Below are 27791 nucleotides of genomic sequence, written 5' to 3'. Positions count from 1 at the left end.
TTCATCCTTTGAGATGAGACTGCCTTTGTCTAACAGTGCTTTTCTTTGGGACCTTTTTCCTGATACCTGGCCCCTTAAACAATAATGCTGTCAGTATAGCTCTTTCCTTTTGGGGTCAAAGTTGCATTTTCAAGTTTAGCTTTCAATTATGCTGAAAAAAGTATGTTAACAATTGCAATCTAAAGCTTAGAGGGAAATGTAATCTTATGGGATAAATGAATGAGAGGCAGAATAGTATCATAAATCCTCAGGCTGGACAAATATGGGAAACATAAACAGGGTCTTCCGAAGGTCAGAATATTTATAAAACTGGACAAACAACCTAGCAGATAGAATATGCAAAGCCCTTCCTATAATTGAACTAGTGGCAGTTTATGGAAGGAGGATTTATAGATCTGGGCTCCTGATCAAAAGCCGGAATAGCTTCCTGGTCTGGTTGTACCACATGCACAAAGGGCCTGGGCTCCATTTCTGAGCAGCAGGTCTGAGTAGAGGTGAAGAGGGCTTCTGAGGTAGTGTTAGTGGTAAAGAATTGCCTGCCACTGCAGGAGATGCAACAGACACAGGTTCGATCCCTGGGTCGGGATTGTCCCCTGGAGTAGGAAATGGCAACCCACTCCAGAAAATTCCATGGGTAGAGAACCCTGGTGTGCTACAGTCCACGGGGTTGCAAAGAGTCAGACACGATTGAGCACCCACACATACAGGGTCTAGGCACATGCCCATGGGGTGAAATTCGTGTGCCATCTTCCTTTCCTTCAACTTCTTTGGGGACTCAGTGCAATCCCTTTCCATTCTATAGAGTCAACACCACTTTCTGTGCCAGTATCACAGGAATCAATCACCTGGATCTTGTTAAAATGCATCTGATTCAGTTGCTCAGTCTGGGATAGCAGCCAAAATTGAATATTTAACAAGTTCCCAGGTGATTCCACTGGTCCATGGACCACATTTTGAATAGCAAGGCTAAGCAGTGTACCAGTGTCTTCTTCCTGAATTCAGCTCATTTTTATCTGCATACCACAATTACCTGGATGTTCATAGTTATCAGTTAAAACTTTTTAAATGATTACTAGAGACTTGGTAATGTGAAAACACAGTACGGGTGGGTGGTGCATACCGTATTGATTAGGATCTCCTCCCTCAAGAAGCTTCATATGATAGTGTCACAGGAATATCTAAGTATGTGTGGATCCATTATAGACACTAGAGATAAATGTGTATGTGTTCTATATGGTTGGTATGGACAGCCAGTAAAGACTAAAGGAGAAAGATCAGCTATGGGTTAGGGCATAAATCAGGGTTCCTGGGACTAGAACAGTCTGTACCAGTGGCCTTGACCTCTCCTTTGTTGAACTTTGCTTTGAAACTCTCTTCTTTCTTGACTTCTGAGTGGCCACCAGGTTTTTACTCTTGGCTTTCCAAGGGCCTCTGTTCACACCATTTGTTCTGCATTTTCACTGGGTCTTTAAAGGGCTACTTCTCCAGATTTGACCTTTATTTTTCTCATTCTGCTTCGCTCCCTTCATCAGCATCTTCCAAATTATCTGTCCAGTGTAGAGGTTTCTTCTGCAGCATCATTCTGCTGTCTCTCACTCTAAACTCTGATTAGCTTTCATGTCTGACTTCCCTCTTTCTCCAGTTGTTTGTATGCCTCCGTTCTGTTACAGCTGGAAACTCAACCCAATTAGCCACTCCCATTAGTTCCATTCAGTTCAGTTCAGTTCAGTCGCTCAGTCGTGTCCGACCCTTTGCGACCCCATGAATCGCAGCACGCCAGGCCTCCCTGTCCATCACCAACTCCTGGAGTTCACTCAGACTCACATCCATCGAGTCAGTGATGCCATCCAGCCATCTCATCTTCTGTCGTCCCCTTCTCCTCCTGCCCCTGATCCCTCCCAGCATCAGAGTCTTTTCCAATGAGTCAACTCTTTGCATGAGGTGGCCAAAGTACTGGAGTTCCAGCTTTAGCATCATTCCCTCCAAAGAAATCCCAAGGCTGATCTCCTTCAGAATGGACTGGTTGGATCTCCTTGCAGTCCAAGGGACTCTCAAGAGTCTTCTCCAACACCACAGTTCCAAAGCATCAATTCTTTGGCACTCAGCCTTCTTCACAGTCCAACTCTCACATCCATACATGACCAGACGAAAAACCATAGCCTTGACTAGACGGACCTTTTGGAGCCCCCAGAAATAAAGTCTGATACTGTTTCCACTGTTTCCCCATCTATTTCCCATGAAGTGATGGGACCCGATGCCATGATCTTTGTTTTCTGAATGTTGAGCTTTAAGCCAACTTTTTCACTCTCCACTTTCACTTTCATCAAGAGGCTTTTTAGTTCCTCTTCACTTTTTGCCATGTTCTTTGTAAAGCCAACTGCTATGGCACTGATCCTAATTCCTCTCCTAGGTCTCTTATTTATCTCATACTTACAGATATTTGTTTGCTACAGAAAACTACAGTTTCCTAAAATACTACTATCTCCATGATCTTTTGGTTTACAACTTAATGATTTTTCTGTAAGATAAATCTTATAGATAAACCAAGAAGCTCTTGATGAAGGTTAAAGAGGAGAGTGAAAAAGCTGGCATAAAACTCAACATTCAAAAAAATAAGATCATGGCATCCAGTCCCATCACTTCATGGCAAATAGATAGAGAAATAATGAAAACAGTGACAGACTTTATTTTCTTGGGCTCCAAAATCACTGCAGATGGTGACTGTAGCCATGAAATTAAAAGATGCTTGCTCCTTGGAAGAAAAGCTATGACAAACCTAGACAGTTTATTCATTTTTTTTTTAGACAGTTTATTCAAAAGCAGAGACATTACTTTGCCAACAAAGGTCTGTATAGTCGTGGTTTTTATAGTCATGTATGGATGTGAGAGTTGGACCATGAAGAAGGCTGAATGCTGAAGAATTGATGCTTTTAAATTGTGGTGCTAGAGAACCTTCTTGAGAGTCCCTTGGACAGCAAGGAGATCAAACCAGTCAATCCTAAAGGAAATCAACCCTGAATATTCATTGGAAAGACTGATGCTGAAGACGAAGCTCCAATATTTTGGCTGCCTGATGTGAAGAGCTGACTCATTAGAAAAGACTCTAATACTGGGAAAGATTGAAAGCAGGAGAAGGGGACAACAGAAGATGAAACGGTTGGATGATATCACTAATTCAATGGACATGAGTTTGAGTAAGCTCCAGGAGATAGTGAAGGACAGGGACGCCTGGCATGCTGTAGTCCATGAAGTCACGAAGAGGCAGACATGGCTGAGCGACTAAACAACAACAATATCTTAGGTTCTTTAATCTGAAAACTAGAGCCTGGCTTTTATTTGTTTGGTATTGGCCACCCAAATGACCCCTTTCCTTCTAGGGGACTGTGTTTTCACTGCCCATTCCCTGGTCATTCCTGCCTCGGTTTGTGATATGTTCTTGGCATGGAACACCTGCATTCCTCTGCCACACCCTTTTATTCCTGACCCGTTCTTCAAACCACAGGCCTTCTCAGTAATCTGCCTTGACAGTTGGATCTGGAGTAAGCACTAGTTCTGAATTTTCAGAGTTTTTATTGTAAGTACTAGTCATTTAATACTGAATCAACATGCTTTGGAAGGAAAGTTATGACCAACCTAGACAGCATATTAAAAAGCAGAGACATGACTTTGCCAACAAAGGTCCATCTAGTCAAGGCTATGGTTTTTCCATTGGTCATGTATGGATGTGAGAGTTGGACTATAAAGAAAGCTGAGCACCGAAGAATTGATGCTTTTGAACTGTGGTGTAGGAGAAGACTCTTGAGAGTTCCCTGGACTGCAAGGAGATCCAGCCAGTCCATCCTAAAGGAAATCAATCCTGGGTGTTCATTGGAAGGACTGATGTTGAAGCTGAAACTCCAATACTTTGGCCACCTGATGCGAAGAGCTGACTCATTTGAAAAGACCCTGATGCTAGGAAAGATTGAAGGCAGGAGGAGAAGGGGATGACAGAGGATGAGATGGTTGGATGGCATCACTGACTCGATGGACATGGGTTTGGGTGAACTCGGGGAATTGGTGATGGACAGGGAGGCCTAGCGTGCTGCAGTTCATGGGTCACAAAGAGTCGGACACGACTGAGCGACTGAACTGAACTGAACAACATGCTTTGTTTATGTGAATATTTAGCTTTTCTTAGCTTGACTGTATATTTTCACCCTAATTGTATCACATGTGCTCCTTGAGGACACAAGAATTGTATCTTGTTTTTCTCACATTCTTCTCAGCCTTTATTACAACATATAGAGTCTGCTGAATAAGTATTTTTTAAGTGACTGTATGTTATGAAGGCGTTATTTTGGAAGGGTTTGCTGATCTAAGTTGGCATCCTGCCTCCCCAAATGATGAGTGCCTAATATAGACACCATTTGGCTTAAAATTTGTCTGGGAAAATTACTGAACAGTGAGACAACTTCAAAGACAAGAGTTCAGAGGAAAGATTGAGGTGGCAAAGAAGAACATTGAGACAACACCTTGAGGAATTAAGCAAAATTATATTGGTCTATGTGTGCAGATGTGTATGTCGTGGTTATTTGCTCATCAGTATAAAAGATGATCTGGAAAGCTTGTTCTTAATCAGGGATGCACTTCACAGGCACCTGGTATGCTTTTCAAAATACACACGCCTAGGCCCCGCCTCCAGATGTCTTATTCCGTATGCTGACCCAAGTGAGGGCCTATCTTGGAAGGAATACCCTGAATACTTATAATAACACATCCCTGGTTAAGAAGCACTAATCTCTGAAAAGAGATGACTGCTTTTCAAAATCACTAAAATTCAAATTTGCAAGACAGCACAGATTTGGGGCTTGTGGATCTAGGCTCAAATGTGAAGATTCTCTAGTTTTTCTGTTATGTAAGTTATTATTTTAGAAACTATAGAATTCCTTCAGGGGAGCATGCTTCGTCTTTTAGCAGTGTAGAACAGCACTGATATGCATGCCAAACAATGCTGGTAGCCATCTGTTGGCCTGTCCAATTTTTGGCACACCCATTTAGTACAGATGAACTGAATAGAAGTTGTTCTGCGAGTAGTGTGTTGAAACATTGATGTGATTTTTTTTTCCCTTCATGCTTGATGTCAGTCATCAGCAGCTGTGTAAGTTTTGATGAATATTTCTTCCAGAAGATTTTAAATCCTTATTGGCAACTGAAATAGAGATTTTCAAGAGTGAGTGAACAGTTTATAAAAAGGAGATGACACTTATTCTGAAAGTTTTATTTTTATTGAAAATATTATTTATTTTTATATTATCTTGACGTAGTTGTTAGAGGAGGAAGGCAAAGTTTCCATAGCCTCAAACCATGGATCCTCTGGCTAAAAGCTCTCACTTAGAACCAACAAGTTTCTCCTAAATTGAATTGGGTTGCAGCTTGCTCCATATGGACTCTTGTAAGATGAGGGCCTGAGACTGTCTTTTCTCTGTTGTTGCTGTTCAGTCACTAAGTCATGTCCTACTCTTTGCCACCCCATGGACTGCAGCATGCCAGGTTTCTCTGTCCTCCACTATCTCCTGGAGTCTGCTCAAATTCATGTCCTTTGAGTTGGTGATGCTATCTAGCCATCTTATCCTCTGTCATGCCCTTCTCCTTCTGCCTTCAATCTTTTCTGGCATCAGGGTCCTTTTCAGTGAGTTGGCTCTTTGCATCAGGTGGCCAAAGTATTGGAGCTTCGGCTTCAGCAACACTCCTTCCAATAAATATTTAGGATTGATTTCTTTGAGGATTGACTGGTTTGATCTCCTTGTTGTCCAAGGGATTCTCAAGAGTCTTCTCTAGCACCACAATTTGAAAGCATCAATCCTTCAGTCCCCAGCCTTCTTTATGATCCAGTTTTCACATCTGTACATGCCTACTGGAAAAATCATAGTTTTGATTATACAGATTTTTGTCAGCAAAATGATGTCTGTTTTTCAATATGCTGTCTAGGTTTGTCATCGCTTTCCTTCCGAGGAACAAGCGTCTATTAATTTCATGGCTGTAGTCACCATCCGCAGTGATTTTGGAGCCCAAGAAAACAAAATCTGCCACTGCTTCCATTTTTCCCCTTCTATTTGCCACAGTGTGATGGGACTGGATGCCATGATCTTCATGTTTTGAAAGTTGAGTTTTAAGCCAACTTTTTCCCTCTCCTCTTTCACCCTCATCAAAAGGCTCTTTAGTTCCTCTTCGCTTTCTGCCATGAGAGTGGTATCATCTGCATAACTGAAGTTGTTGATATTTCTTCTGGCAATCTTGATCCCGGCTTGTGATTCATCCAGGCCTGGATTTTGCATGATGCACTCTGCATATAAGTTAAATATGGAGAGAGACAAAAATACAGTTTCGAACCTGTCAGTTATTCCATGTCTGGTTCTAACTGTTGCTTCTTGACCCACATACAGGTTTCTCATGAGACAGGTAAGGTGGTCTGGTACTCCCATCTCTTTAAGAATTTTCCAGTTTGTTGTGATCTGCCCAGTCAAAGGCTTTAGCATAGTTAATGAGGCAGAAACAGATGTTTTTCTGGAATTTCCTTGCTTTCTCTCTGATCTAGTGAATGTTGATAATTTGATCTCTAATTCTTCTGCCTTTTCTAAATCTAGCCTGTTCATCTGGAAGTTCTCAGTTCACGTACTGCTGAAACCTAGCTTGAAGGATTTTGAGCATAACCTTACTAGCCTATGAAATCAGTGCAATTGTCTGGTAGTTTGAACATTCTTTGGCATTGCCCTTCTTTGGGACTGGAATGAAAACTGACCTTTTCCAGTCCTGTGGCCACTGCTGAGTTTTTTCAAATTTGCTGACATTTTGAGTGCAGTCTTTTCTTTAGGAATTCCATTTTAGTGTTGGTGCTGATTAAAACTCCCCCAAGTGCTGCCATATGTGGATGCTTCTGTTCAGTGGCAGCACATTGCCCAAAATAGGGAACCTTCTGGCAGCCAGGTAAAGGACGGGCAGAAAGGGTCCCACAAACTGGCCCAGGCAGGGTCCTGCCTACCAGGATTAGCTGCACATCCCCCAAGGGAGGATCACTTCCTCTTCCTTGGCTGCGGCTTTCTCAAAAGAGTGCTGTGAAATGAAAGTCCATTGTGCCCCCCAAAAAACCAAAAACCTTTTGGAATTGTGACTTAATTTCTGCAAAAGAGTCCCACTGTGATCTTAATTTGTGATTCCCTTGAAGTAAGGATAACTTACATGCCACCAGCTCAATCACTATTTTTATTTGCTAGCTGTTTTACTTGGACAAATTATTGATGCTGTCTTGTGACCTATGGAAGAATGTGGAGCCTAATCATTGATGGGGTTGAGGAGAGGAAATAGGGCTCTAAGGATACAATGAATTGAGATGTATATTCCTTTATTTCAGATCAATCTTTGATCTGAGGAAATTGTGTGGTGAATATATTCAACAAGTTTTCATAACCCAGCCATCTGTTTGCAGAAAAAAAAAAAAATCCGACAACAACTGAATGATTGTAAACTGTTCTAGAATCTTCCATGTATTTTATAGTCTTATGATGGGTGAAATTTTGCCAAAGAGAAAATGTAACTTATTTTCTTTCTCCATCAGATCATGACATGAGCCTCATTTACAAAGTAGCTACCAAAGGTTCCTGAAGATTTATGTAATTTTTAAAGCAAAGAATAAGAAAGTATTATCTTTTAAAGGAATGTCATCTTTATTTATTTATTTTTTTTGGTACTGGGATTTTTGACTGACAAAGCACTGATGCTGATCCTAAGTCTGGAAAAAATTAGTCCTTAAAAAAATTGAAGGACAACCTCTTAGTTCTTGAAAAGTACATTGTAGAGTTGTTTTCTTACTGTTGTGATGATGATTGTTTCCCATTAATATACAATAGTCCTTGGATTGATGAACAACTTTTAAATTATGTAGTTACACATCTAGTTATTGTTCAAATTTGGTTGAGTCAGTGAATGTCTTGATGTTCATGACTATTCTTGACTATTTTAAATGGTTTTAAATTCATGGTTTGTATTCAGGTCAGTTGTAACTTGGAGCAGGGAGCAGCAAATTTTTCCTGTAAATGGAAAGGAAATATTTTTAGCCACGTGAACCTTATCACAATACAACTCAGCTATTGTCTCAACAAAAACAGTCAGAGGCAAAGCACATGTGAGTGGCTGGGTTCCAATAAAACTTTAATTATGGTACTGAAATGTGAACTTGTCATTTTCACGGGTCATGAAGCATTATTCTTTTTTTAATTTATTTTATTGTTGGCTGCATTGGGTCTTGCTGTGCGAGGGCTTTTCTCTAGTTGCAGCAAGTGGGGACTACTCCTTAGCTGCAGTGCCCAAGCTTCTCCTGGTGGTGGCTTCTCTTGTTGTGGAGCACAGGCTCTCGGGCATGTGGGCTTCAGCTGTTGCAAGTATGTGGGCTTAGTAGTTGTGGCTTGTGGGGTTAGTTGCCCTGTGGCATGTTGGATCCTCCCAGACCAGGGATTGAACCTGTATCTTCTGCATTGCCAGGCAGATTCTCAACCACTGGACCACCAGGGACGCCCCTGTGGAGCATTATTCTTAATTTTTTTTCAAGCATTAAAAATTTTAAAAACTGTTCTTAACTCCTGGGCTCTAGGAAAACAGATGGCAGACTGGATGTGGCCAGCAAGCCATAGTTTGCTAAATCCTGCTTGAGGATTACAATACTATTAGCAGTTCTGTCAGAGTTTTAGGAAAAAAAAAAATATATGATATTATAGCTACAGGCATAGTCACCATTGCCCAAAGAGTTGCCATTTAATAGAAGCATTAGAACAGTTCTGTAATCAGTGTGTGTGTGTGTGTGTGTGTGTGTGTGTGTGTGTGTGTGTGTGTGTGTGTTTAGGTGCTCAGTCACGTCTGACTCTTTGCAAACCCCATGGACTAGCCTGCCAGGCTCCTCTGTCCATGGAATTCTCCAGGCAAGAATACTGGAGTGAGTAGCCATTCCCTTCTCTAGGGGATCTTCCAGACCCAGGGGCTGAACCCAGGTTTCCTGCTTTTCAGGCAGATTCTTTACTGTCTGAGCCACCAGGGAAGCCCAGTGCCCATCTTTAATATTTCTGGGGCACAGTGCTTTGATGCTGTACTGTTTCATTAGTCCATCAGACCCTCTTTGAAGCTGTTAGTGTTCTTAAGAGAGTGTAACTTTCACTACAGAAATTCTGAAGATTGATGAACTAAACTATATACAGTCTAGTCTTCTGCTGTGAGAAAGCTTTTGAAACTTCTCAATTTTTCTGCTCCACACCTACCATCTGTGAAAAGTGAACTCAGCTTTTCCATTTAGATCAAGCCTCTCACATTCGTTGATGGCATATGGCTAGGCCTCCAACTCATATGTACCAGCTAATTAAGGAAAACAGATTTTCACTAAAAATATCAGAGAGGCCACTCTTTGGCCGAGCTGACTGCATCTGAGGTACTGCTGGTCAGTTTTCTTTAAATCCTGGATTTCTCAAGGCTCTGTAGTTTTCCCAATAATTTTATTTAACATGGATAGTTATGAAAAGGACAGAGTATATGGAGGAGTAACTGAATTTATTAAGGCTTAATGTTCTCATTTAATTCTTGTCTGCCAGGTTTTGAATCTATATGCCATTTCTTATTGTTGTGTAGTCTATTTTAAAAGTTATTAATATCCAATTTAGAACAAAACAGTGAAAATCATTACAATCAACTTTGGTTATAGAGGACATATTCCCTCTATATATGTATATATAATGCTTATTTAAAAATTGGGGAAAAACACTCCAAAGCCTATCACCCAGATATAAACACTTTCACTTTTACTGCTTATACAGTATTGTATCGATTTCTCCACACAAATACTCATGCATATATGTATCTGAGCGTGATTCCTGCCCTCCTTGAGATTTTTTATAGACCCTGACTCCTCAGCGTGCCAGAGTCAGTGCCTTCCACTGATTGAGGCTGTGGAAGCATTATGTGTTATGCTTTATCTTCAGTCTCTACGATCATTTACCCCTGAGTGGCAGCTGAGCCACTGTGTTATAACAGGATGTATGCTGCTGCTAAGTCACTTCAGTCGTGTCCAACTCTGTGCGACCCCATAGGCAGCAGCCCACCAGGCTCCGCCGTCCCTGGGATTCTCCAGACAAGAACACTGGAGTGGGTTGCCATTTCCTTCTCCAACACATGAAAGCAAAAAGCGAAAGGGAAGTCGCTCAGTTGTGTCTGAATCTCAGCAACCCCATGGACTGTAGCCTACCAGGCTCCTCCGCCCATGGGATTTTCCAGGCAAGAGTACTGGAGTGGGGTGCCATTGCCTTCTCCCAACAGGATGTATATATTCCTAAAAACCGCCACGGCAGGCACAATTGCACTTAAAAACATAAAAACACAATGTAGGGCTTATGAGAAAAATGAGTCAGGGGCCGAGCGCTGAAAGCATCATCAGTGACAAATTTCAAATAAAGATAGGAACCCGATAAACAGAGCATAGTTTCACACATGTTGAATGGCTAAGAAATACGTGACGACTATAATAAATATGGCACTTTACCTTGAAAAAGACCTGAAGTCCGCCTGTAATTTGGTATATTAGTTTGTTGTGCTGTGCTCAGTCGCTCAGTTGTGTCCAACTCTTTGTGACCCCATGGACTGTAACCCGCCAGGCTCCTCTGTCCATGGGATTCCCCAGGCAAAAATGCTAAAGTGGGTTGTCATGCCCTCCTCCAGGGGATCTTTCTGACCCAGGAATCAAACTGGGGTCTCCTGCCTTGCAAGCAGATTCTTTACCAGCTGAGCTACCAGGGAAGCCCATAGTCCCTCAGTTGTGTCCAACTCTTTGCGACCCGTGGACTGTAGCCCACCAGGCTCCTCCGTCCATGGGATTCTCCAGGCAGGAATACCGGAATGGGCTGCCATTTTCTTCTCCAGGGGATCTTCCCGACCCAGGGATCGAACCCAGGTCTCCCACATTGCAGGGAGATGCTCTAACCTCTGCACCACCAGGGAAGCCGTTCATTTGTTAGGGATGCATAATTAAATAGCACAGACTGAGTGGCTCACACAACAGAAATGTATTTCTTACTGTTCCAGAGGTTGGAAGTCCAAGATCAAGATGTGACAGAGTTGATTTCTCTGGAGGCCTCTCTCCTTGCCTTGCATGTGGCTGCCTTCTCCCTGTGTCTTCACGGGGTCCTTCCCTCTTCTTGTAAGGACACCAGTCATACTGGACTAGTTTGCCACTCTTACGACCTCATTTAACCTTAGTTACTTCCTCAAAGGTCTATTTCCAAATACCGTCCCATTAGGGGTTAGGGCTTGAATATATGAATGCCATCCAAAACAGTGTGTGAGGGGTTCTAGCTCGTAAGCTGCTTGAGGGGGTGGGAGGAGGGTGATCTGAAATGGGAGAGAAAGTTGTAACAATGGTGGTTTATCTCACGACACATGTGAACTGAAGTAGCTTGGAGTTGTTGAGGGGCGTGTGTGTGTGTGTGCGTGTGTGTGTGCATGTATGTGTGTGTTTTGTGTATTCCTACACTGCCTCCTTCCTCCTCCTACCTCAACTCATTATAGTTTTCTGCTTCCACCTAGTGTTTCTGGCAGATTAAATTGCGTGTAAGCTAATGTGAAATTCATGTTACACCCAAGCAATGTTGGGAGACATTTATAATTTCAGCATATGGTTTACAGCAGGACTATGATGTAGTGAACTCTAGGAGCCAGGTCTGTGAGTTTGAGTCTCTTCTCTAATATAAAGAGGTATGTGGGGGTGTTTGGGAGAGTTGTCTGACCACCCTAAGCTTCATTTTCATTGTTTGTGAAACAGGCATAACAGTAGTGCCTGCCTCATGGGGCCTTTGTGAAGCCTAAAAGGAATTAACATATATAAAGTGTTTAGAGAGGTGTCTTGCACATAGTAAGCGGGTAGTAAATGTTAGCTGCCTTCCACATCATTGGACTCTGTTAGTCACATTCATGTGACAGGAGAAGTAACAAATAGCTAGTACAGTGAGCCCTGTGTCTGCAGATGTGGAACCCGTGCCTCTGTAACCTGCAGGTACAGAGGACTGGCTGTACTATGCCGTTTTTAAAAGGGATTGAAGCATCTGAAGATTTGGGTATCTGTAGGCATCCTGGAACTAATCCTCCATGGTTACCAGGAGAAGACTATAGCCTGTCACACCCATGCGCTGGCTGTGGGCACCTTCCCTGGCAGAGGTGGCTGTGGCATTTACCATTTGGAGAGGAGAAATCCAAGGAGATGCATGGGAAGCAGCTTCTCAATTTAGAGCAAAACTCTTTCATCCTGTGGAACCCCAAGGGGGGCAGAATCCATGTGGGCTCAAAGGGCTGTCAACTTGGACTTTACTGACACATACAAAAAAGATGCAAAATCCACCTGAGTTCAGAGCATTGGAGCCTTTGGCTGGCTGCTAAGTAGCAATATGACAGAAGTGGATGAGAAAAGGTGTCCTACTCCAGCAGGGAGCCAGGCCCGCTGTGCCTCTAGAAGCCCAGGCTTTTGAAGCACCCCATGAAAAATGTCAGAACACACAGTGAGTATCTTTGAACCACAGAGATTTAAAACTTGCCCAGGCGATTCTGAGAAGGACACAGCTTGTCTCCGCCAGGAGGGAAGGAGGAACAAAGCTGGGTTTCCCGCAGTGCTGGCTTTGGTAAAGCCGCCTCTGCTGGGGCTGGGATAGTCCGAGCAGCCTTAGGAGGTCAGTGTGGCTTCTGGGGACGGAGTTTGCTGTTTAGGTAATATTTGTTGGTTACCTCCTAAGTGCAGGTGAAAGGTTAAGGGGGCAATGGATCTTGTACATATTTGAGGACAGAAATCAGATCACCTGGTCCATGTCCTATCCACTCCAGTGTTCTTGCCTGGAGAATCCCAGGGACAGGGGAGCCTGGTGGGCTGCTGTCTATGGGGTCACACAGAGTCGGACACGACTAAAGTGACTTAGCAGCAGCAGCAGGTCCATGTCCTGGCTCAAGTTCTGTTACCCTTAGCGAATATGGCAAGTTTCCCAGATACCTCTTCTGTCAAGGGGAAATGATTCCTATTTAGGGGATTAAACAAGAGTCTCTCAGTGCCTGGTTCCCTTTCAAGCAGGCTGCAGAGTTGGGTAAGCATCAGCTTCTGACTTTGCGGGACTCACCAGGCAGTTGATTCTGTTATTAGTACAGTTGTTAAGTACCTTAGCTAGAGAGCCATGAGCTACAAGACTTAAGTGATATGGCTCCTTTCTAGGACTTCTTTATTGCTCCAGCCATGGGATTTTCTGAGTCTTGTTATTAATTTGCCATCAGGAGAACTGTATTTTAGGTTGTTGAGAAGGAAGTGCTGTTGCTTCTCCTTGGGAATCCAGTGTGGTTTTCCCCTCCTCCTCCCCTTCTCTTTTGTCTTTTGCCCCTGCCCCCCACTTTGCACTCACCTCCTGCCTGGTGTTGTTGCAGGGCCACTTGCCTTCTGCTTCCTCCGAGCTATTCTCCCTTCTGTGATTAACTCATGATGGCCACATTCTTTAGCCAGGGGCAGACAGGAGGTGTAAAAGAATCCTCTATCATCACTAATTTAGCGTACTTGTCTTAAAAGTTGGCCTTCCCAGTTGGCTCAGTGGTAAAGAATCCCCCTGCCAAAGCAGACACACAGGAGGTGTGCATTCGATCCCTGGATTGGGAAGATCCCCTGGAGAAGGAAATGGTAACCCACTCCAGTATTCTTGCCTGGGAAACAGAAGAATCTGGCGAGCTACAGTCCATAGGGTCTCAAAGAGTCAGAAAAACTGAGCAACTGAGTATGCACACACATCTTGAAAGTTGAAACATAGCATGTGACTCCTGACATTTGACTATACCACCTACTAATGTAAGGGGTGAATGAGTTTCTCTGTGAGATGGTGATAGTGGGGAGGGTAGGTACTTGGAAGAGAACAACAGGAGGTCCAGCCTTGTCTCTTTTGGAAAGATTTGAACAGATTCCAAGTGACTATCAGGGAAGCAAGTTCAGGCCTCCCCGAATCTAAATTCATAATGAGCTCTCCATGTGATTGGAAACTTAGCTAAAAGCAATTAAAGCTAATTATTTTCATTCTAAATACAACTTGAGCTGCTGGCTTTGTCTTTAGGGCTGTCAGGATATGAGCAAACTATTTTAGAAAATCACTTCAAATTTGGCCAATTTTTCTTATTTTGCCCATATACTGACTCAGAGCAGAGCAGTTGCCCACTGATGGGAGGTTATATACTGTGCTTAGGGCTCAACTATGTAGAAATTTAATGATACTGTTGTGTGGAGGATGCACTGTGAGTGAGGCAATTTCTGCGTGCCACACACGTGGTGCACCACGACACACAGGTCAAGGCTAGCAGCAGAGTTGGCATTAAAGGTTAGTACGTGAATCAGCCATAATTGTTGTACAGCAGAAACCAACACAACATTGTAGAGCAGTTTTCCTCTAATTAAAAAATAAAGGTTAGTACGCAAGTCTTGGCTAATCTGCAGGATTCTGATAATGCCTGCACTCTCTTTATTTAGCTCCAGATATAATGAAAATTCATGTTTTCATCTTCCATCTTTCAGATGTAGTAGATACCTCATGCAGGTGGGAAAACTAGACTCCCAACAAGGAGGGGAAATAAATATATATTCACCAAGGCTATGTTATATTCTGGATTCCATAATGGGGCCTTTACACTTAACCCTCATCACCACCCTCTGTAATGTGTTCAGCCTTAAAAACCTTTCTTACCTATGAAGAAACCAAAGCAAAGAGGAGTGGAGTAACCAACCCAGAACCATGCAGCTCGTGTCTGGCATTTCCACCATAAGCATCCTTGCTGTAAACATCTTTGCCACAAGCATTTCTGCCATATAACTAATCAGCCATAAAGCAGTTTTGCCTTCAGAGATACAGTAGAGAAAATTAATAACAAAATTGAATGAATATGAAAAATGAAAAGACTATATTGCAAAATACAAAATACTTGAATACATTTAAAATGGGTGTTGATTCATGGCAATACTGTGCCAATAGCTAATTTTATTTTGTGGGTTGTACCTAAGCTCTTATCTTTGAAGTCTTTTGTTCGTAGTATAAACATTTTTTGCTTGTTGATTCATTTCCTCATTTAGCATTGTACTTTTTCTTTTTTACTAAAATTTCTTCCTTCATTAAAAAGAAAGACAGGATTGTTTTAATTCTTGGTATGTTGTCACATGTCCATTGATAGCTGTTCTAGAGTTCTATGGGAAATGTGGGTTTACCTCTATGCCACTGTGTAGCCCATTCTGAAGGCTAAGACATGGGATTTTTGCATCCATGGAGAAATGAGACCAAGCTGTCAACCAGTTATTGTATCTTTTACAGCACATTGGCTTGCCTTACGACTAAATTTAATTAGAACCTCGAGTTTATTGTCTTTCAAATATAGGCGTCTCTTGCTTTATTGGGCTTTGTTTTATTGCACTTTGCAGATATTGTATTTTTTACCAATTGAAAATTTGTGGCAGCTCTGCATCGAGCAAGGCTTTTGGCATCATTTTTCTAACAGCATTTGCTCCTTTGATGTCACATTTTTTGTGTACGTGTCACATTTTGGTAATTCTCACAATCTTTCTAACTTTTCTTCATTATTGTATTTATTATGATGATCAGTGATCTTTGATGTTACTAGTATGTTTTGGCTCTTTTTAGCAGTATGGTATTTTTAAACTAAGATTTGTACATTTTTTAAGACATAATAGACTTAATAGACTGTAGTATATTGTAAACATAACTTACATGCACTAGGAAACCAAAAAAGTCATTTAAATCACTTTGTTGTGCTATTTGCTTTATTGCAGTGATCTTCAACTGAACCCCCTGTATCTCCAAGGTGTACCTGTAGTCCTAGGGAATATAGAGATGAGGAGGAAAGGAGCAGAAAAGGCTCCCTGGAGGAGGTGACACTGCTGAATTTTTAAGGATGATTACCTTGGCCAGGTAGAGAAAGAATGAGGGTGCCAAGCCTGCTTCAGGAAGATAAATAGCCCAAGGGATGTGGTGGGTTTGGGGAACTCTGGTCAGCATGAGGGTGAATAGGGGAGGAAGACTCAAGAGGCAACTGCAGCCCTATTGCCAGGCTGAGACCTAGGGCATTCCTTCCCACCCTTTCTTCTATAAGTACATATCTAGGGCCATCTGACCTTTTTCTAAAATGTTCTCGCTTTACCTGCTTTCACAAAAATCCCATGTTTGCTACGTACTTGGCTCATGTAGGAATGGAATTGGCTTTTATTATCAGTGCCTCATACCAATGTATGATTAAAATTGAACTGTTCATCTTGTTGTTGGGGAAAAAAAAAACTTGCTCATTGAACGTAAATCTCTCATTGGGAGATACCTCCTAGAGGTGATTTTGAGCAGGCACCTTCCCGTGTTTCTCGTGTGTGGTCTGCCTTCCAGCCTTTTGCCTTGTCCTCTGAAGAGTGCATAGAATTGTCATGATGACCTCTTCTCCCCAGCCCCACTCCACTCCCACCACACACATGCAGAAATTAAACACCCAAGGGAAAAAGAAAGAAAGTTAAATTATTACCTCACTATTGGCTATACCACCTGATAGGAAGAACTGACTCATTAGAAAAGACCCTGATGCTGGAAAAGATTGAAGGCAGGAGGAGAAGGGGACGACAGAGGATGAGATGGTTGGCATCACCGACTTGATGGACGTGAGACTGAGCAAGCTTCAGGAATTGGTGATGGACAGGCACGCTGCAGCCCTGGGGTTGCAAAGAGTAGGGCACAACTAAGCAACTGAACTGAACCATTGGCTATACCAACTGTATCATATTTTACAGGAAAAAAATCAGGGTAGGGGACCCATGAAAACTAGTAATATATCATTAACTCAGCACTCTGCAGTCTATCCAACATTAAAAAAGCAAAACAAAGCGGGACATGCAGTCAGGAAAGCATGAGTGTGCTTGTATGCTTTCGGGAACAAGTGATTATTTGAAATAAAGATTGTCTCAGAAAATCCAGAAAAAAATCGAGCACCTACAGGACTTAATTCACTTAGGTTTCTCAAGGGGTTACAAAGGGCCTGTCTATGGCAGAGGCTAGGGGCTGGGGGATTTGAAAGTAAAGAGCACAAAATTGCTGTGTTCTGGTACTGGAGTTTAGGAGAGGAAGAAGGTACAACCTGTGTGTGTAGCACTCCCTGGGGACAGGGCTGAGTCATCTTATTATAATGGGTACTTGTGGGTTAGCAAACCAGATTTGAGATAAACAAATTTAAGAATTGGTCCATGTAGATAGCTTCTTGTAAATGCATTTTACGATGGATTTGAGTGACAAAATTAATATGGAAGTATATAAAATATTGAATTTTCTTTATGGAATTTCAATCTTTGGATACAGGAAAACCATATTTGTCTAGTGATAGCTGTGGAATAACCGGAGAAGGCAATGGCACCCCACTCCAGTACTCTTGCCTGGAGAATCCCATGGGCAGAGGAGCCTGGTAGGCTGGAGTCCATGGGGTTGCGAAGAGTCAGACACGACTGAGTGACTTCACTTTCACTTTTCACTTTCATGCATTGGAGAAGGAAATGGCAACCCACTCCAGTGTTCTTGCCTGGAGAATCCCAGGGACGGGGGAGCCTGGTGGGCTGCCATCTCTGGGGTCACACAGAGTCAGACACGACTGAAGTGACTCAGCAGCAGCAGCAGCAGCTGTGGAATAACAGGTGATCATCCTATAGTGGGGCCCTTCCAGGGTTCTTATTGTTCTGAATGCTGGGAGAGTCACTAAGTGTGCAGATTCCTTGCTTAAGCTGGGTCTATTTGGTGCTCCTGGTCAATGGAAACTAGCTTTCATCCACAGCCATCGCTGGTCTTTCTTTTAGGTGTTCCTTTCTTCTCTCTGGGTAGAAGGGTGGGAACAAGAGTAGATGACTGGGTGGAGAGGGTAGACATTGTGAAAGTGCTTTCTAGCTTTTGTTAGATCCAACCCAATGACGTGAAGATTGAGGTACCATTTCTAGAAACACAGAAGCCAAGTAAGAAGTCCTCAGTGTGTGGTGAGTGTGGTTCATGCCCTATTTTGAGAAAGAAGGTGTGAGAGGCTTAAATTTGTACCTGAAACACTGTATGGGGTCCATACAGACCTCAAGAAGCTGACAAATACAGAATTTCCTCCAACTTGTTCTTCATGTTTCCTTTGCAAAGGGACAGTCCTCTTTTTCTTTGGTTATTCATTCAGTTGGGAGGTTTCATCTAAGATTTTCTCTCCCATTACTAATTTTAATTGTGAAAATGTATCCAATTTGAACTGATTTCAGTTCTCATTGATTTTAATTCTGAAGCAGGACTTGAACTTGTGTGTGTCGTTTAAATTTAACTGATTAAAAAATGAAATATTGTTTTATCTTAAATTATAAAGGGTTGAAATGAGTCCTGGCCAAACCTCTGGTGTACTAAAATCTAAAACTTCATTGCTTATTTCTGTTTCTCCCCAATACTTATGTGATTCAGCAAACATTTTTGAGTATTTACTACATGCTGAGTTCTGTATCAAATGTTAGTTGGAAAATTAGGACCTCTTTCCTTAATGGACAAACTGTTTCTATACTTTACCCTCTAAACCTCAGTTTCCTTATCTGTAAAAAGGCTAATAATCTTAAAAACTTGGAAGAGTTGTCATAAGAGTTAAATAAAATAATCTCTGTGAAATACCTAAGAAACACCGAACATATGGTAAAAGCTTGAGAAAAGTAATTACTTTTTTAATTTTTTTGTGTTAAAGGTTGGCAAAAATGAATTGAATTCCCCTGCCTAGTCAAATAATACTATTCCAAATGTATGTAATACCCTAGGGTACCACATGCTTTTTATCTAGGTTCTATTTCTATTTTAAAATAATTTAAATTATGATAATGTATAATAATATAATTTCTCTTTCTTTAGAGAAAAGCTTGGAGATTGGAGTGAGAACATGATTTTCTGGCTTTCTGACTTTTAAAGTGGCATGTAATTTGAAACCACAGTCCTTCACTTTTCTTGAAAGCAGGAAAAGGCTCTGTGGTAGAACTGCTACTGCTAAGTCACTTCAGTCGTGTCTGACTCTGTGCGACCCCAGAGATGGCAGCCCACCAGGCTCCCCCGTCCCTGGGATTCTCCAGGCAAGAACATTGGAGTGGGTTGCCATTTCCTTCTCCAATGCATGAAAGTGAAAAGTGAAAAGTGAAACTGAAGTCACTCAGTCGTCTCTGACTCTTAGCGACCCCATGGACTGCAGCCCACCAGGCTCCCCCGTCCCTGGGATTCTCCAGGCAAGAGTACTGGAGTGGGGTGCCATTGCCTTCTCCCTGTGGTAGAACTAGGAGGCTTATATTTTGGTGAAGAAGTCAAGGCACACAGGGCCCAGCGTCCCGCAGGGTCTAGGATACCCCTTCTACCTGCCTATCTCTGTGTGCTGTGCTGTGCTTAGTCTCACAGTTGTGTCTGACTCTTTGCGACCCCATGGACTGTAGCCCACCAAGCTCCTCTGTCCATGGGGATTCTCCAGGCAAGAATACTGGAGTGGGTTGCCAGGCCCTCTTCCAAGGGATCTTCCCAACCCAGGCATCGAACCTAGGTCTCCCGCATTGCAGGTGTATTCTTTACCGTTTGAGCTACCAGGGAAGCCCAAGAATACTGGAGTGGGTGACCTATCCCTTCTCTGGGGAATATTCCTCACCAGAAATCAAACTGGGATCTCCTGCATTGTAGGCAAATTCGTCAGCTGAGCTACCAGGGAAGCCCTGTGTATCTCTATTACTTGCCAGCTCACCCTGCCTCAGTGTCTTGAAGCTTAACATGGGTCAAAACAGTACTTCAAATCTAAAATGAGTTGTTCTGGACATGTGAAACACTCATATTTGCAAGCGCTTTAATAAAGGTTAGCCGTTATCATACTAATGATGATGAGTGTGTGTGTTAGTCAGTCATGGTCAACTCTTTGTGACCCCATGGACTGTAGCCTGCCAGGCTCTTCTGTCCATGCAATTTTCCAGAAAACAAATACTGGATTGGGTAGCCATTTCCTTCTCCAGGGGATCTTCCCAATCCAGGGATCGAACCCATGTCTCCTGTGTCTCCTACATTACAGGCTGATTCTTTACCACTGAGCCACTTGCCAACTCACTCTGCCTCAGTGTCTTGAAACTTAACATGAGTCAAAACAGTGCTTCAAATTTGAAGTGAGTTGTCCTGGATATATGATACACTCACATTTGTAAGTGCTTTAATAAATGATAGCAGTTACCATACTAGTGATGCTTAGTGTGTGTGTGTTAGTCCTTCAGCTGTGTCCAACTGTTTGTGACCCCATGGACTGTAGCCTATGGGCTTCTTCAGGCAAGAATACTGGAGTGGGTTGCCATGCCCTCCCTCTTCCAGGGGATCTTCCCAACCCAGCGATCGAACCCAGGTCTCCCACACTGCAGGTGGATTCTTTACCGTCTGAGCCACCAGGGAGGCCCCATGATGATGATTAGTAGCAGCTGTATAACTATCCTTAAAAGAAAGAAGGACGTCCTGTGTATGGACTCGTTTCTTGGACAAGTTGCCGCTTGCCTCAAGAATTCCATGAGAATTTATAAAAATCCATCCCTCTTTGGATTGTGCTGCTAGATGGAGGTGCCAGGTTTGTTCTTGCCCCATGGCCTTTGCTAATGCTCTCACCCCCTGCCCCCTAGGATGTCCTTTCCGCTGCCTTGTTGACTTGACAAGGATCTGCTCATCTGTCAAGACTCTGTTTACCCTTGATGAACAAACTCTGGGCATTTATTGAATGATGAGTTAATGGTGGGCACTGTGCTTAGCGTCCAGTGAGAGCAGACCTGGGAAAAAATCATAATCCGTGTGGCGTCATGTCGTCGATGAAGGAGGCCTCACACTCCCATTCTCTTTTTCCCCTAGTAGCACTGACAGTTCATGCTTTTGTGAGCCCATTTAATGATAACATAAGAGTTTATTGCTCTTGTGAAGTGAAGTGAAAGTTGCTCAGTCGTGTCCGACTCTTTGCAACCCCATGGACTATACAGTCCATGGAATTCTCTAGGCTAGAATACTGGGGTGGGTAGCCTTTCCCTTCTCCAGGGAATCTTCCCAACCCAGGGATCGAACCCAGGTCTCCCGCATTGTGGGCAGATTCTTTACCGTCTGAGCCACAAGGGAAGCCCAAGAATACTGGAGTGGGGGTAGCCTATCCCTTCTCCAGCGGATCTTCCTGACCCAGGAATCAAACCAGGGTCTCCTGCATTGCAGGTGGATTCTTTTCCAACTGAGCTATCAGGGAAACCCTTACTTGTGTTTTTATCAGGTAACCTATAAACTATTTTAAGGTAAAGGTCCATCTTACCCCTGCTTGAATGCCTAGCACATGGACTGTGCATGGAGAAGATGCCCAATATATGTTTTTAGAATGAATGAACACTTATTTTGGGCTTGGGGTTCCCCAGTGTCTCCGTGGTAATGAATCTGCTTGCCAAGGCAGGAGATGAAGGTTTGACCCCTGGGTGCGGGAGATCCCCTGGGGGAAGAAATGGCTACTCACTCCAGTATTCTTTCCTGGAAAATCCCATGGACAGAGCAGCCTGGTGAGCTGTAGTCCATGCTGTTGCAAAGAGTCGGACAGGACTGAGTGACTGAACACTCGAGCATGAACACATATTTTAGAGCTAACAACCTTCTGGGAATTGTTTACCAAGTTCATGCATTGCCCAAATACATTTTGAGTGCCTACTGTATGCCATCCATCCTAAAGGTCTTAAGATGTAGTTTACATGGCATCAGGGTGGGGGAAGGTACAATGGACAAATAAATAAAATACATAGGATATCAGTTGGTTTGAAGCACTCTGGAGGAAAATTAAACTGAAAGAAAGGTCAGGAGTGTGTGTGGGTATGAATGTTTAGAGAGTGTCAGCAAGTCACAACTGAGAAGGTGACATTTGAACCAAAGCCCAAAGAGATGAGGAGAGCTCTTGAGTGGAGTGGGAGCAATTGCAGGTCCCTGAGGAGGAGTGTGCCTGGCCGATATGAGGTCAGGGGTGTCTCAGACTGAGGGGATGTGGGGGAGAGAGAAGTAAGGAGGTGAGGTAAGTGGGTGGCCCTACAGATCCCTGAAGAGACTGGTATTTTATTCTGAGAAAGAGCCCATTGCAGAGCTGTAAACTCACAGGGAGATGTGGCCTGAGTAGCATTCTGACACGTTCATACTGGCTGTTATGTTCAGAATGAGAGATCAGAGTGGGTGTGGGACCCGTAAAAGAATGAAACTAGAACACTTTCTAGCACCGCACACAAAAATAAACTCAAAATGTATTAAAGATCTAAATGCAAGACCAGAAACTATAAAACTCCTAGAGGAAAACATAGGGAAAACACTGACAAAAATCACGGCAGGATCCTCTGTGACCCACCTCCCAGAGTAATGGAATTAAAATTAAAAACAAAAATAAACAAATGGGACCTAATTAAACTTAAAAGCTTTTGCACAACGAAGGAAAGAATAAGCAAGGTGAAAAGACAGCCTTCAAAATGGAAGAAAATAATAGCAAATGAAGCAACTGACAAAGGATTAATCTCAAAATATTCAAGCAGCTCCTGCAGCTCGATACCAGAAAAATAAACGACCCAATCAAAAAATGAGCCAAAGAACTAAACAGACATTTTTCCAAAGAAGACATACAGATGGCTAACAAACACATGAAAAGATGCTCAATGTCATTCATTATCAGAGAAATGCAAATCAAAACCACGATGAGGTACCATCTCACGCTGGTCAGAATGGCTGCTATCAAGAAGTCTACAAACAATAAATGCTGGAGAGGGTGTGGAGAAAAGGGAACCCTCTTACACTGTTTGTGGGAATGCAAACTAGTGCAGCCACTATGGAGAACAGTGTGGAGATTCCTTAAAAAACTGGAACTAGAACTGCCATACAGCCCAGCAATCCCACTGCTGGGCATACACACCGAGGAAACCAGGATTGAAAGAGACATGTATATCCCAATGTTCATCGCAGCACTGTGTACAATAGCCAGGACATGGAAGCAACCTAGGTGTCCATTGGCAGACAAATGGATCTGAGCTATATTGTATTAGAAAAAAAGTGAATTATTTGCCAACATTAAAATTCTTGAGTTTTTTTAAAAAAAAGAAAAGAAAAGAAAGCTGTGTTACATATACACAATGGAATATTGCTCAGCTATTAAAAAGAACACATTTGAATCAGTTCTAATGAGGTGGATGAAACTGGAATACAGAGTGAAGTAAGCCAGAAAGAAAGACACCAGTACAGTATATTAATGCATATATATGGAATTTAGAAAGGCAGTAACGATGACCCTGTATGCGAGACAGCAGAAGAGACAGATAAAAAGAACAAACTTTTGAATGCTGTGGGAGAAGATGAGGGTGGGATGATTTGAGAGAATAGCACTGAAACATGTATATTACCATATGTGAAACAGATCTCCAGTCCAACTTCGATGCATGAAACAGGGCGTCAAAGCCGGTGCACTGGGACCATCCTGAGGGCTGGGATGGGAGGGAGGGTGTCGAGGATTCAGGATGCAGTACGCATGTACACCCATGGCTGGTTCATGACAATGTATGGCAAAAACCACCACCGTATTATAAAGTAATTAGCCTCCAATTAAAATAAATTAGTTAATTTTTAAGAAAGATTTTAAAAAAAGAGTGAGTGTGGGAGATCAGGAAGAAGAAGTTACTGCAGTCATCCAGGGAGAGTTCTCAGTGGCTTTGACCCAAGGTGGTAGTAGTGGGGATCGTAAGGAGACTTCAGGATATTAAAAGAAAAGTTTTAATTTTGAAGAATTTCAGGCATAAAAAAAGGAAAATTTAGCAAACACCCATATGTTCATCAACATTTTGACCTATTTGGTTTACCTATGCCATTTTTTGGTGAACCATTTCAAAGTAAATTACAGATGTCAGAAGCTTTTGTGCTTCACCATGAAGCTCAGAAAATAAGGATGTTCCCCTGCAGAAACAGAATGCCATTATCACACCAAACTAATACAAAGTTCATTTCAGATTCCCCGAGTTATCCTCCCAGAGTTAGTTGCCTCTTATATCTGTGTTTCTTTTTAGATAAAACCGAATTAATATTCATTTGTTATATTTTGTTGTTACGTCTCTTACATTTTTTTTCTTTCATTGTACTTTTTTATTTTGAAATAATTTTAAATTTGAAGTTTTAATTCCTTCGTGAGCCACCAGGGAATTAAAGATCTGTGTGAAACGTAAGAGACCCAGGTTTGATCCCTGGATGGAGAAGATCCCCTGGAGAAGGAAATGGTGATGCACTCCACTATTCTTGCCTGGAAAATCCCATGGACAGAGGAGCGGGGCAGGCTTCAGTCCATGGGGTCGCAAAGAGTCATGCGTGACTTGGTGACTAAACCACCAAGAGTATGGCATAAGATATTCTGTATCAACTTCATCCAGATTTGCCAGTTGTTAGCATCATGCCCTACTTGCTTAAATATTCTTTCTGTGTAAATTTCAGACCCCGATCTATTGTGAGGATAGAGTAGAGAATATGCTGAGAGATTGGTTGTGTTGTATGAGAGCAAGTGAGCAATTCAGCATTGCCCCCAGGGTTTGGCCCAAGCAGGTAGAAGGCCAGAGATGCCATTTGCTGAGTTGAGGCGAGTGAGGGAGAACAGGTCTAGGAACAAGCTTGGAGGCTCAGTTTTGGTCATGTCAGGTCTGTGCCTGTTGGAAGCGTGTCCTGTGCAGCTGGGTGTATGAAGAGTGAGGTCAGGGACAGGGTAACAGGTATAAATGTGGCTACTGTCAGTGCACAGATTGTATTTAAAGCCTGGAGACTGTGAGATCAGAAAGGGAATGAGGATAAGAGGAGAAAGTGTCTGAGGCCTGAGCCTTGGGATGTGCTTGTGTTAGGCATGGTGGAGTTAAGGAGTTAACAGAGGAGACGATGACGGAGGGGGAGTGAGTCGGAGGAAGAAGGTGCTGAAGATCAGCATGTCAGACGCTGCTAATGGGTCTTGTAAGTCCATGACTGAGAAGAGTCTGTTTTACTTGATCATGGGTGTCATGAAAGTCCTTGGTATCTTTGACAAGGGGAGTTTGGATGGAGTGTCAGGGGTGAAAACTTCAGTCTAAGACCTCAAGAGAAAATGGGAGGAGAAAAAAATGAAATATGGGGAACTTTAGAGAATTTTGTTGTAAAAGAGAAGTTCAGAGGAGGAGAGTGGTAACTCAGGGAGAAACGTGGGGTTAAAGCTTTTTTATATTTAAGTTTTTTATTAATTTTAAAATTAAGGTATAGTTGACTTACAATAAGTTTTTTTTTTTTTTAAGAAGAGAAAAATTATAGCATGTTTGTATGCCGATGGGAGTGATCCAGCAGAGGGGGAAAAATTGATGATGTGAGAGAGGGGAGAGAAGATGAGTGTTGTATCTCTGGTTAGTCAGGAGGAACAGGAATGCTGCGTCCAGGTACTAGTTGCGTTTGGTAGGAGCATGGCCAGGCAGAAAACCAGAGAACCTGAGCTGCGATGCAGGCAGGTAGAATCAAGTTGAGCTGTTGTGGCAAGGCGAGAGATGGCATCTACCATCTCAGTGAAGTAGGAAACAGGGTAATCAGCAGAGAATGAGGAGGGAGAACGAAGTATTAGAATTTTGAGAACAGAAGGTGTGAAATGATTGTCCAGAAGTGTATTTATTCATTTCTTTGGATGGAGTGTGTTTATCTGGCATGTTTGGGGGCCCAGGCCGTGAGGGCATTGGGAATTATAGTGCCTTTTCTAGGAAAGAAGTGTCAGTTAAGTGAGGCCTCTCTTTAATACCCAAAGCTGCTGAGTTGGGACACGGCTTCACAGTGCAATGAATGGCTGCTTAAATGAGCAGCTAGGTTGAAAGCAGAGGTGTAGGGCCCTGGCCTGGATAGCTGGTGCAGCTTTAGCGCAGGCATTTATCACACCAGACTGTGGAACTGGTATTAACCAGTGTCAGCGACTGAATGTTTGTGTCCATCCAAAGTTTGTATGTTGAATCCCTAATCCCTAATATGATGGTATCTGGAGATGGAGGCCTTTGGGAAATAATTAGGGTTAGATACAGTCAGGGGGTTGGTACCTGCATTATGGATCAGTACCAATGTAAAGAGGAGGAAGAGACACCAGAGTTTCCTCTCTCTGCTCATGTGAAGAAGTCACGTGAACACACAGCTAAATGGTGGCCATCTGCAAGCCAGCCAGAGTCAGTCAGTTCAGGTGCTCTGTCGTGTCCGAAACTTTGCGACCCCATGGACTGCAGCACACCAGGCTTTCCTGTCCATCACTAACTCCGGAGTTTACTCAAACTCATGTCCATTGAGTCAGTGATGCCATCCAACCGTCTCATCCTCTGTTGTCCCCTTTTCCTCCCACCTTCAATTTTTCCCAGCATCAGGGTCTTTTCAAATGAGTCACCTCTTCGTATCAGGTGGCCAAAGTATTGGAACTTCAGCTTGAGCATCAGTCCTTCCAATGAATATTCAGGATTGATATTCTTTAGGATGGACTGGTTGGATCTCCTTACTGTCCAAGGGACTCTCAAGAGTCTTCTCCAACACCATGGTTCAAAAGCATCAATTCTTTGTTGCTCAACTTTCTTTATGGTCCAACTCTCACATCCATACATGACAGGAAAAACTATAGCTTTGACTAGACAGACCTTTGTTGACAAAATAATGTCTCTGCTTTTTAATATGCTGTCTAGGTTGGCCATAACTTTACTTCCAAGGAGCAAGCTTCTTTTCATGGCTGCAGTCACCATCTGCAGTGATTTTGGAGCCCAAAGTCTGTCACTGTTTCCATTGTTTCCCCATCTATTTGCCATGAAGTGATGAGACTGGATGCATTGATCTTAGTTTTCTGAATGTTGAGCTTAAAGCCAACTTTTTCACTCTCTTCTTTCACTTTCATCTAGAGGCTCTTTAGTTCTTCACTTTCTGCCATAAGGGTGGTGTCATCTACATATCTGAGGTTATTGATATTTCTCCCAGCTATTTTGATTCCAGCTTGTGCTTAATCCAGCCCAACATTTCGCATGATGCGCTCTGCATAGAAGTTAAATAAGCAGGGTGACAATATACAGCCTTGACGTACTCCTTTTCCTATTTGGAACCAGTCTGTTGTTCCATGTCCAGTTCTAACTGTTGCTTCCTGACCTGCATACAGATTTCTCAAGAGGCAGGTCAAGTGGTCTGGTATTTCCATGTCTTTCAGAATTTTCTACAATTTATTGTGATCCACACAGTCAAAGGCTTTGGCATAGTCAATAAAGCAAAAGTAGATGTTTTTCTGGAACGCTCTTGCTTTTTCGATGATCCAACAATTGTTGGCAATTTAATCTCTGGTTCCTCTGACTTTTCTAAATCCAGCTTGAACATCTGGAAGTTCAGAGAACCCTGAACAAAAACTGAATCTGCTGTCACTTTGACCTTGGACTTCCCAGTCTCTAGAACCATGAGAAAGAAATGTTTATTGTGTAAGCCACACAGTCTATGGCATTTTATTACAGGAGCAGGGTTGACTAAGACAACTAACGCGTGTTTACTCAGTCTTTATTCTTTCCATGTTCATTGTTTAGAGGAGGGAGGGCAAGTCGCTTATGTCCTTCAGTCACTCTGTAACTTTGGAGTCACTGAGGGGACAAAACTGAATCATAGAGCCTAGTTTGCATATGGTTACCTTTAAGGAAGATGTCCCCATTTTAGTAT

At 42.7% G+C, this 27791-nt stretch overlaps 1 protein-coding gene across 2 annotated transcripts in view; it reads left to right on the top strand.

The window, feature by feature from the left end:
• The window catches only part of CERS6 (ceramide synthase 6), a 344938-nt gene that overhangs the window by 108955 nt on the left and 208192 nt on the right, over positions 1–27791 (top strand). The window lies entirely within an intron of this gene.

The sequence above is a fragment of the Capricornis sumatraensis genome, chromosome 3 (assembly GCF_032405125.1).
Source record: "Capricornis sumatraensis isolate serow.1 chromosome 3, serow.2, whole genome shotgun sequence".
Taxonomy (NCBI): Eukaryota; Metazoa; Chordata; class Mammalia; order Artiodactyla; family Bovidae; genus Capricornis; species Capricornis sumatraensis.
Note: the sequence above shows the minus strand (reverse complement) of the source record. Positions and strands in the feature narration are given on the sequence as shown.